The 11,517-nt window shown below is 51.9% G+C and overlaps 1 protein-coding gene across 1 annotated transcript in view; it reads right to left on the reverse strand.

Moving 5' to 3' along the window:
* Positions 1 to 6,665, reverse strand: part of ZNF592 (zinc finger protein 592) — a 50,634-nt gene extending 43,969 nt beyond the window's left edge. The window contains exon 1 of the mRNA XM_040968500.1: positions 5,493 to 6,665. The gene's annotated coding sequence lies outside the window, so the exon portion shown is untranslated. The remainder of the gene's footprint in view (positions 1 to 5,492) is intronic.
* Between the last annotated feature and the right edge of the window lie 4,852 nt (positions 6,666 to 11,517).

Below are 11,517 nucleotides of genomic sequence, written 5' to 3' on the forward strand. Positions count from 1 at the left end.
TCCCCACCCCAGGACCAAATACAAATCCGCCCAGGGCCTACTGCAGAATCTCCTCCTACTGGGTGCACCTCTGGGTTCTGCAGCCCAAGCCCCTGCCCCCACACTCTCTCCCTCTTTCTTAGCTCTTCCCAGCAATTCATGAGCCTCTTCTAAGCTGAGGCAGACCTCACATGCCTGGCTCCTGTGACTAGGTTGGAGGGGAGGAAGTCCTCACTCCAGAACCATTCCATCAAGCCTTTCAAACCCCTGGCTGTCCCCCACCACCTGCCTGCCCTGTCCAAGGTGGCCTTCAGCAAGCAGCAACATCTCCCTGCTTGATGCTTGTCTGCCCCAAAGACCATGAAACCTCAGAGCAGAATATACTGCAAGCACTGGGGAGACTCAGACATTTGCACTTCCGGGAACCTCAGACAGGAGCTGTTGTGGTGGCTTCCAAACAGCTGTCCGTTACTGCTTCCTGTACTGATGCAAAAAATAACCAAGAGTGTGCCTTAGAATACAGATGCCCAGGGCCAACAGATAGGACTGTGGTCAGAACACCCCTGGGGTCTACTGGGGCCCAGCAGGTTAAGCCATCACCTGCACTGCCAGTATCCCATATGGGTACCAATTTGAGTCATGGTTGCTCTCTTCGTGATACTAGTTCCATGTTAATGACCTGGGAAGAGCAGAGGATGGTCTCAGTCCAGTACACTAATTTTGTTCAATCTCTTCCTTTCACACCTGGAGAACTAAGGCTCGGAGCAGTGAAGATCATCCAGTAGTTAGTGAATGTCACAACATGTGCTGACACTGAGGACTCCAAGCTCAGTTCAAGTATTGCCCTTGACCCACACAAGCCACAGAGAGTTTCCTCAAGAGACCACAATGGCTGGAGCTGCATCAATCCAAAGCCAAGAACCAGGATATCTTCTGGGTCTCCCATGTGGGTGCAGGGTCCCAAGGCTTTGGGTCATCCTCAACTGCTTTCCCAGGCCACAAGCAGGGAGCTAGACGGGAAGAGAGGCCACCAGGATTAGAACCAGCACCCATATGGGATCCTGGTGTGTGTAAGGGGAGGACTCTAGCTATTAGGCTACCGTGCTGGGCCCTCTCCCGCTATTTGTTAAGCCCCTCCCTCAACAGGCACTCACTAAGTTATTAACTGGTATCTCCAGGGTTGGAACTCAACTTGGAAGTCTAACAGTCATCTAACCCCTAAATGCCCAGGGTCTTCCCCATTTCATTAGAAAACTCCTTTCTTTCAGCTACCCTCAACGTAGCAGTGGGGAAAGCACAAGTCATACCACAGACCTTTACTCCTCAAAACCCAAAGTCCAGGTTTTCCCATATGCCAGCCCTGCCCAGGCCAGAATGCTGGCCGTCCCCTGAGCCCTGCTCTCAGCTGATGCGCTCTACCCCACAGGCCTGTGCGACATCCTCAAGCACACCAGCCAGGAGCCCGCCTTGGCCTTCAGGGCCTTGTGGGCACACTGGCGTGTACCCTTCAGGTCTCCAGCCCATGTCACTCTGACAGGAGCCTTCCTTAACCATGCCACGGGAATCCCCACGCACTCCTCCTCAGCCTTGGGTTCACGGCTCTCTGCCTCTGACACACAGAGCAGCTCACTTCATGCCTGGCTGCTGCAGAACCCCGGGATACCTGCTCGAAGGTACTCCACCCCGAGAAAGGGACAACCGGCCAAGCTCCGACCCACACTGTTCACAGGAGAGCAGTCTGAGTCCAGGCCAGTTCACTACCATTCAAGTATCTGACAAACAGGCAACATCTTTTGTGCTTAGCTTTTCTCCTTTTAAAATGTATTTTACTTCAAAAGCAGAGTTATACAGAGAGAGAGGAGAGAGAGAGAGTGATCTTCCATTTGCTGGTTCACTCCCCAGATAACCGAACCAGGGCTAAGCCAGGAGATTCATCTTGGTGTTCCACATGGGTGCAAGGATCTAAGCACCTGGGCCATCCTCACCTGCATGCTCAGGTGCAGCAGCAGAGAGCTGAGTCAGAAGTGGAACAGCCGGGTCTCAAACCAGTGCCCATGTGGGATGCTGGCCTCACAGGCAGTGGCTTAATCTACCATACCACAATACCAGCTCTTGTGCCTAGCTTTTATAAATTGATGAAAGCTTGTCAGTAGGAAGGGGTTGTGAATCCAGAACCCCTATCAGGATGGTTAAAGGTGTATGTGTGACTGCTGCCCCAGGTGTCTCATCTATAGGTTTGCCTGTTTTGAGTGTGGCATCAGTGTGACACCTGGGGAGATGAACAGCCAGTTCTGAGATCCACATGAAGAGGAGGTCATGTCTTAGGAAAGGGGAGCCACCTGAAGCCACCGAACGATGCTCTTTAAATTTGCAGGTAAATTACATCTCAATATGTCCATCATGCTTTATGAAAAGATGAACAGCAAAGCGGCTGGAACCAGAGGGTGCCGAAGTTTCGCAGGCACAGGACAAGGTGGCACAAGAGCTGAGAATCTCAATGAAGGCTGTGACTTGACCTTCGACTAACCTTTCCCTTCCCTGACTTGAGATGGACCATCCTATGAGAGAGGAGCAACCTAGAGACTCGAGATAAAGGAGGCAAAACCCCTCATCCTCCCAGGCTAGGTAAAACCTTCCCATTGGAGCTCACAGCAGCCCAGTTCATGGCTAAGGGACCCTGCCTACAGCAAGCAATAGCAGCCTCGCACCTGTAGAACAAGCCTGCACTGTGTGAGCACAGGGTACTGGACAGTTGAGTGTGCTACCAGCCTCACCTGCCAAGGCAAGCTACAGGCCCAAGGACTCTAAAACCCAGAGGTGTACACAATTAGTCTTGGGGTATCCCCATGGCCGTATGAGGTTGCTATGGAGGTTGAGGAGCTGAGGGGCCAAGAGGTTTCTCAAGACTCTCTCCCAGGGGCCCTGTACTTGTTGCCTCACCCCTACCCCTCTCACTCACTCCACCCCACACACATGCATACACACCTCAGCTTCCCACCAGGCCACATCCTCATAAGCCCCCTGGAAATTGCAAACATCCTAAATAGAAAATGCAATGAATACACCTAGCCTACTGTCACGGCTGACAGCCTCTTGCAGAACTCCAGCTGAAATTCACTACACAAGGGTGGGCCTTCCAGAGGCGACTAGACCCTGAGGGTTATGCACCCCACAATGGCTCTGCACCTGCAGGAGTGACTTTGGAGTTCAGCAGATGTGGTGAGCTTCTGCTGTGGGCCAGTCCAGTAGCAAGGCCCTCAGCAGATGGAGTCTCCGGGTCGTGGACTCCCCACCTTCCAGCACTGCAAGCCAGAGTCTTCTATCATCCCTGATGATGCTCCTGGGTGTGACCCCGCATGGCAGCAGCAGGCAGTGGACTGCCCGTTCTGACCCCCACCCTGAGGAGTGACCACCAGGGGCAACCCAGCATCAAGATCACATGCTGATTGCTGTGGCCTGGACAAGAATCCAAATTCACATCCAAGGTGCAGTTTCCACTGAGTGTCTACTGCTTTCATGTCGTTGTGAAGGCAAAAATCTTCAGTCAAACCATCACCCTTGGCTGGTGTGGTCTCCTCACCCTCCTCCACTCTCAGGTCCCTCCTCCAGGGAGTTTGCTCTCACTTGCTCTCCCTTTAGCTCCCTTCTTTTGCCTCCCCTCTCCATAGAGCTCGGGTGAGCTCAGTGCGCCCAACCCTCTGCGGGAAAATAGGGATCAACCAAAGCACCTTTCCTGGCAACCCAGACAGGCACCCTGGGGCTCTCGGGACGCCCCTGCAGGTGTCCCTGATGTTCTGAGGGAATGACGGGGATGTGTCCAAAGGGACTGCCCTTTGCCTCCTCTACCATCACACAAGAAAGAACACGAGGGGCCCTGACCTGTAGGAGATATGCTGTAAAACGCTCACAGAGTAACTGATGTGCATGTTCGGGGGACTGCTTCAAAACAACACAGGCAAGAAAGTGCAGGAAGGGGACATGTAAATGAGAGGAGACTGGCCAAAAACTGACAGCTGCAAAATGTGCCTGAGGTGTTAATGGAGGCTTATCACGCTATTTCTGCTGTGTCGGTAACAGGAACCCAGAATTTGGCCAGTGGACTCCGGAGGTCCTACTGAATAACCACCAAAGAGACATCCATGAGGATGCCCTGTTGTTTTTACTAAGAACAAAAGAAGAAAAAAAGTATTAATGAAATGAGAAGAAACTGTAATCTTTGTGCATTGGTGGTAGCAACATAAAAGGCCACAATCACTTTAGGAAACTGTGGGAGCACCTCAAAAAAATTAAACACAGGGCCCAGCACAATGGCTCAGTGGCTAAACTCATCTTGCTAGCACTGGCATCCCATATGGGCACCAGTTCATGTCCCGGCGGCCCCACTTTCTATTGAGCTCCCTGCTTGCAACCTGGGAAAGCAGTCAAGGATGACCCAAAGCTTTGGGATCCTGCACCCATGAGGGAGACCCGGAAGAGGCTCCTGGCTCCTGGCTTCAGATCAGCTCTGCTCCAACCATTGCAGCCACTTGGGGAGTCAATCAGCAGACAGAAGATTTTCCTGTCTCTCCTCCTCTCTGTACATCTAACTTCCCCCAAAAATTTAGAAATTAAACATAGAGGAGTGGGTGCTGTGACACAGTGGGTTAAGCCTCTGACATCGACATCCTGTATCAGAGAACTTCCTCGACTCCTGGCTACTCTGCTCCTGACCCAGCTTCCCGCTACAGACCTGGCTAGATAGCAGAAGATGGTCCAAGGGCCTGGGCCCAGGCTGCTGGCTTCAACCTGACCTAGCCCTGACTACTGTGGCTACTTGGAAAGTGAACCAACAGACGGGAAGATCTCTTTCTCTGACTGCCTCTCTTTGTCAATCTGCCTTCAATTAAATAATTAAAAAAAAAAAAGCTAAACACAGAGGACACATGATGTTTAACAACTCCAATGCTGAGAATATAATCATGGAACTACTCAGATACCCATGTATCCACAGCAACGCTCACAGTACCCAAAAGGAGGAAGAAACCCACACGTTCATCAGTATAGATGAATGGATACATACAGTATGCATATAAACACAGAGGAATCTTTCTTAGCCTTAAACCAAAGGAAATTCTGACGCATGCTACCCATGGGTGAACCTCGAAGGCATTATGCAGAGTGAAATACACCTGGAAACAAGAGGGCCAGTGTTAAAGGATCCCAGCTGCATGGCACCCTAAAGCAGGCGAATTCATAACAGACTGCAGGGAGAAGGGTGGCTCCCCGCTGCGCAGGGGCAGGGGGAAGTGAGGCGCTCCCGTTCAATGCCTACACTTCAGTATGGGACGTGCAGGGTGTGAAGAGGGTGGTATGTACTCCATGCCGCTGACCTGTATGTGCACTGGAAAATGCTGTTTTGTGAAAGTGTATTTTACCACCTACAAAACCAACCCCGACCCAAGCAACAGAAAAAGGTCTCTGTGTCCAAGTTCTCAACTCCTCCAGGCCAGCTTGGGTCACCCTGGACATCCTACCTTGGTAAGGTGCTCAAAACAAGGGTGTGGTGAGCGTGGCTGGTGGAGCAGAGCTGCGGAGAAAGCAAAAACTGCCCAGGCACATGGTCTAGAGCCCACGCACCACCTGAGGAGAGAAGAGAAACAAAACACTTTTTTAATGGGCTTAAAGGTTATTTCAAATTATTATTAAAGCAAGGAAGGATCATTTTAAAAACTAAAGCAGTTATACAAGCATAGGTGAGACCCTGAAAAAAAAAATCCCCAAGCATGAATTCAAGGCAGGTCCCAAATGAAGCCACACAACCTGCCCCAGCCCCAGCCCTGCTGCTCCCTGGCATGTGCCAAGGGCAGGATCCTTCATCTCCAGGGCTGCTTCCCCGGACGTAAAATTGGGAAATTACAGACATTAAACTCTCTCACACTGCCCCTCATAAGCATAGTTTGTGAGAGAAGCTGGGTGGGAGAGGGGCTACAGCCGGGCCTGCTCCTCCAAGCCCTAGGATGCCACTGGAGCTGCGGAATAGAGGGAGCCCTGGGCAGCAGGTGGCAGCAGTGACAGGAAGAACCAGGAAAAGCTGGCAGGAACCCCCTTTTTAAAACTAGCTGGTGTTCAGTTGCAGCCGCCCCAGACCCACATTGGCTGCTGCCCAGAAGCCCTGGGTAAGGAGTCCATGCAGTGCCAGCCTCACACAGGACAAAACAAAAGATCTGACACTCTTAATTCTGTCCACTCTCCCACTAAGCCTGCATTTCTTACCCGACTTCATTTCATCGGCACACTTACAGACCAGACTTTAGTGTGGAGCCCAAACAGGAACCAAGTTACATTAATGGAAAGCTAGCAGGGAGGAAAGGAAATCAATGACCCCAACTCCACAGAAGACCAACGCGGAGGCCTTCCTTGGGGATCTTCCTTCTCTTGTTCAGACTACACCAGCAGAAGGCCCTGCACTAAGTGAGGGCAAAGTCAGAGAACCAGAAGCCAGGGGCTGTCCCAAGCCTGTCCTCCCACAAGAGTAAGGTCTGCGGAGCTCCAAACACTGTACCTGGTTAATTCTCCCATTAACCTTGTTTCTTCCGGCACAGGACCCTGCTGGCTTGCCCAGTCTCCTGTGGCAGAGGGGGCGGCCACACCTGAGCGTCAGGCTTCACTGACCCCAGCCAGGCCACCCTTGTCACATGCTCATGCACACAGCTGCACAGCTGTACAGGAGCTCTGCAACTGCTGACTCATTGAGAGAGCCAGGACTGGCACTCAGCATCCCGTGCACTCCCAAGGACCAAGCTGCCCCTGACTCACAACTCCAGACCAGGAGGCCAGCTTTCAAAGACCTATTTCCCAACACCCTCCCCTTCCCAGAGAACCACCTCAATTTGCTGTTGAGCCATCCACCACAGCCCAGGGCATAATTATGACACACCTTAGGGTGTTGCAAGAATGGGATTAAAAAACAGTGCTCTAGAATAATATTCTGGATCCAAGGTTCTTCCACCTCGAAAGATGAAGGATTGTTAGAGCCAGGCCAACTGCAAGAAGACACTAAGTGTAAGCTGGCTCTATAAGCAAGAAACAGAGGCTTGCGGAGGTAAGGTGCTTCATCACTGTGGAATGGACCTTTCTGGCCCAGGAGCAGATGCCTCCCATGGTTCTCTTCATCAGATGCCAGGGTTACGTCTACCTAAGCTTTACACCGGTGACTCTCAGTCCTGCGTGTGCCTTACAAACACCTGAGGAGCAACCCTAGCCTTGACCCCAGCTCAGGACAATGAATCCCAATCCTAGGTGAGCCCTTCCAACTTTCCCACATAGCCTCCCCATGTGGCGGGTACTCCTCCAGCACCCTCCAACCTCCAGGGCTGCTCTGCCCTCTCTCTGGCACCTACCTACCCCCTTCAGATCTCGGTGTTCCTGATTCCCCATTTAAAATGGAAAATCTACTTCCCACCTCTCCCCGACCTGCCACCCCTTCCTTTTCTCCATTATACTTTCCCCAACTCTCACTCTTTGTACTTTCCTTGTACTCGAGTATGAGATCAGGGAGGGGAGGCTCTTGCTGGTTTTGTGCCCTGCCGTTATTCCCAGCGCCTAGAACAGTGCTGGCATACGCTGGCCCTTGAGTATTTATTCTAGGAATTAATGAACACCCCAGAAACACCAATCACTAACATGACTCACACTAACAGATCACAGAGTAGCCGATTAGACCAACACCACTTCTCCACTGATCTCATCTCAGTCAAATAAGCTGGAGGTCTAATAAAATAGAAACCATTAAAAAGTATTTCCAGTCAATTAATCCAATCCAAATGGGTGTGTGAGTTGAAGACAGTTTGTTCTCAGAAATAGATAAGAACCACGGAGACAGAAAACACAGCTGAAAGACAGTGATGGAACAAACAGGTTTCAGAACCTGACCTGGTTTGTGTAGGCTCACCAGAAAGCCAAGGGCAGGCACAGCTGCACCCAGACAGGAAGCAGGCTGCAGCAGACCAGAGCAGACAGGCGCCTCTCCTGGGTTAGTCTGTGTCATGGCCTGCTTACCACCCCCACCAACCTGACACACCACAGTCACATCGCCAGGAGTCCCTCTCCTCAGCCCCTTTTCAGACCCCACTTTTATGACTCAATGAAAACCACCAACCGCAGGCCCTGCAGCGTTTTCCAAGCGGGGCACACTCAGCAGCTGCCTCTGTGTCCTGCCACCACCAAGTCCCATGAAGACCACTTGGCTTTATCTCACACCTGCCAGGCCTTGCCAGGCTGGACTCTTTCTCACCACCTCAGATCTCTCCCCATCCCACCACGACGATCATTCTGCATGTCTAAGCTTGGCCCATCTTCCCTGAAACATCCCTCTTATGAGGTTACTCTCTGCTTGGAAACCCAAAACCATCCCCCACCCCCACAAGCTGATCCCACCAGTATCCACCTCAGGCCCAGCGTTCTGAGCCGCCACTGTCTCGACCTGGACCAGGCACGGTTACTGACCTTGCAGTTCAGTTGCTGCTCCCTCACCTGATTCGGAGAGTCAAATCCCTGTCTCCCCCCAACACCACCCTTCGAGACGAGATTGTGGGGTCTGGCATGGACTGTCAGGAATACCCTCATTCTCTTCCACCCCTCTCACATTCACTCTCTCCAACATGAGCTTCTCTGCTGCCCTCTCCCACTCCATCTCCACTAGGCCTATGCATGCATGTACACACATCCATCCATTCAGCACATGAAGGGAGCACCTGCTATGTGCCAGGATGTGGGTACCACAGTGAACAAAACGGAGTGTCTGTCCATGTGGCACTGACAGTCCACTGGAGGGAGTCAGGCGGTCTCAGAACCTGTCCCAACTGGGCTTCCTCGCCTGCAATGACAATCTGGAGTGTACACATTCTCCAGGCTGAGGCAAGGGAAACAGCAACTACACAAATAAGGGGAAGAAATTCTAGGCAGAGGGACAAACTAGGGGAAAGGCTCCTGAATCTCAGCAGGGGATGGGAGCAAAAGAGGGAGGCTCTCGACCTCCGGTGGAAGGTGACAGGATGTCCTGGACAGGAAGAACAATGACCTCTGATACTTCAATGTTTTTAAAGTTTGTATTTATCAGGAAGGCAGAGAGACAAGACAGAGGGAGACAGGCAGAGACAAATCCACTGCTTCCCACCCCCAGTACCCAGCCAGGAGCCAGGAACTCCATCTGGTTCTCCCACATGGGCAGAGGGACCCAAGGACCTGAGCCATTACCTGCTGCTCTCGGGGGATGCAGCGGCAGGAAACAAGCTTAAAAGCAGCAGTAAAGCACAGCTCAATCCCAGGCCCGCCAACGTGGGGCACGGACATCCTCAGTGGCATCTTAGCTGCTGGGCCGTGACATCAGCCCAACTTATATTTTCCAATGTTTCTCTGGGTGGGCAGTTGGCACAGAAGTGAAGACCTCCCATGCTGCTTCACGGCCCGGCTCTGGCTCCTGACCCCAGCTTCCTGCTACTACAAATCCTGGGAGGCAACAGTGACAGCTCAAGGAACTGGGAGACTTGGCTTCAGTTTCAGGCTTTAGGCTTGGACTGGTCCAGTCCCGGCTATTGTGAGCATCTGAGGACTACACCCAACAAATGACAGTTCTTTCACTCTGTTTCTTTCTGAACCTCAAATCAACAATTAAGGGCCCAGAGCAGTGGTTCAATTGTCTAAGCCTCCCCTGACAAATGCTGGGATCCCATATGGGTGCAGGTTCATGTCCTGGCTGCTCTCCTTCCCACCCAGTTCCCTGCTAATTTGTGTGGAAAAGCAGAGGATGCCCCGAGAGCTTGGACTCCTGCACCACAAGGAGGCTCCTGGCTCCTGACTTCAGGCCATCCCAGCTCCCACCTGTTGTGGCCATCTGGGGAGTGAACCAGTGGATGGATGGCCTTTCTGTCTCTCCTTCTCTCTGTGAATCTGCCTTTCTAATATAAATAAACAAAATATTATTAGAATGATCTTTCCCTTCTGACTCTTAGCCATCTATGATTAAGAAGACTGTTCTCATGTCCATTCCCAGATTTTCTAGACTGAGCATACATTATTTCTTAAATGAGGAGTAAAATGGTCTGCCCAACCTGAAAGCTCAGCTTCCACCCCAGCCAGCAGGCGGCCCGGGCTGGGGAGTCAGCAAGCAACAGCTGACTCAGCAGCACGGAGCCCTGTTGCAGCCCTCACTTCTCCAGGGCCTGCCCGTGGAATGTGTCCCTTCAGACACATTCCCCAGGGCCTGCCCTGGTCCCAGTCTTTTTCTCAGTAGGCTTAATTAATTCCCGGTAATTAGTGCTCCTGTTTGGTGATGAACTGCTAAGAGTGTGACCTCTCCCAAGGGGTGTAAATATTTTAAAAGAGGAACTCTCCATGACAGAAGTGCAGTGGCAAGGAGCAACAGTGGTAGAATGACAGACACTGGGGTTCACACTGAGTGGACAAGGGTTCTCTGCTCTTAAAGGGTATGGGTGCTTCGGGAGACAAGCCAAACACTGTAAGATGGGATGAAGTCTTGCCACCAGACCCCACTCTCCTACATAACCATCTCATCCATTCTGGGTACTAGGAAACATTCATTAGCGTAACCTAGCCACTTCAGAGGGTCACCACTGCCCCATAAAAAGAAAAGCCTCCCAAAGACACTTCCGGCCTGGAAGCAGAGTTCTCTAACAGCTGGCAGCAAGAAGACTCCTAGAGGGCAAAAGTCATCTCACGTGCTTCTCTCATGCTGCAGCGTGCTGGGCGGAGCCCCGCAGCCCTTTCACCTGCACCTGCACCTGTAGATGACAGCTCTACCTGGGCCCCACTGCAGAGGGAACTGTCAAGACAGGAAAACGCTCTCGTTAGCAATAAGGGTGGTACTGACCACAAATCTAGTAGTTTTAAGGGCAGAGATTTATTACAGCAGCCCTAAGGAAGTATCAGATTGTGAAGCAGCTTTTATAACCTCAGCCACTTGAGTTCTGGTCTGCAGTCTAATTCCAAAAAGGAGAGAGCATCCCTTCCCCCACTCAGACCAGAGTGTGGCCAGGCCAAGCCCAGTAGAGCCTGCAGCCCTGGGCTCCCTTGTCTGACAGATGCGAGCGCTTGGCCTCAGACTTGTCCTTAGGCACCACTAGCTCCAAGATGGCTCACAGCTACACCTGCCACCTTCAGAACCTGCCCTCCTCCTGCTAAAGAAATCTCTGCAACTTCAGAACCGAACAGCTAGAATGTTGTCAATCACAGCAAATGAGGGAATAAACGTGGAGCCAGAGCCCATCCCATGGGCTTGCCCTCGGCTGCAGCTTGCCAAGGGCAGGGTGGGTAACATGTTCCAATATCTAGATGTAAATAAGGAAGGAGTACCTCACCCCCCCATTCCTGCTGCACCCCGCAAGAAGGGAACACTCAGCAATGCACGAGAGGCTGACACATGCAAATTCTCTCCTTATAAGCCCTTCCGGGGCCTAACACCAAGGCCTCTAGCAGCCCACGTTAATGCACAGTCCATAGGAGGTGGCCCAGGGCCACACGAGAGAAGAAGCCTTTCTTTAG

This window comes from Ochotona curzoniae, unplaced genomic scaffold (assembly GCF_017591425.1).
Source record: "Ochotona curzoniae isolate NIBS_2020 unplaced genomic scaffold, NIBS_Ocur_1.0 scaffold_4701, whole genome shotgun sequence".
Lineage (NCBI taxonomy): Eukaryota > Metazoa > Chordata > Mammalia > Lagomorpha > Ochotonidae > Ochotona > Ochotona curzoniae.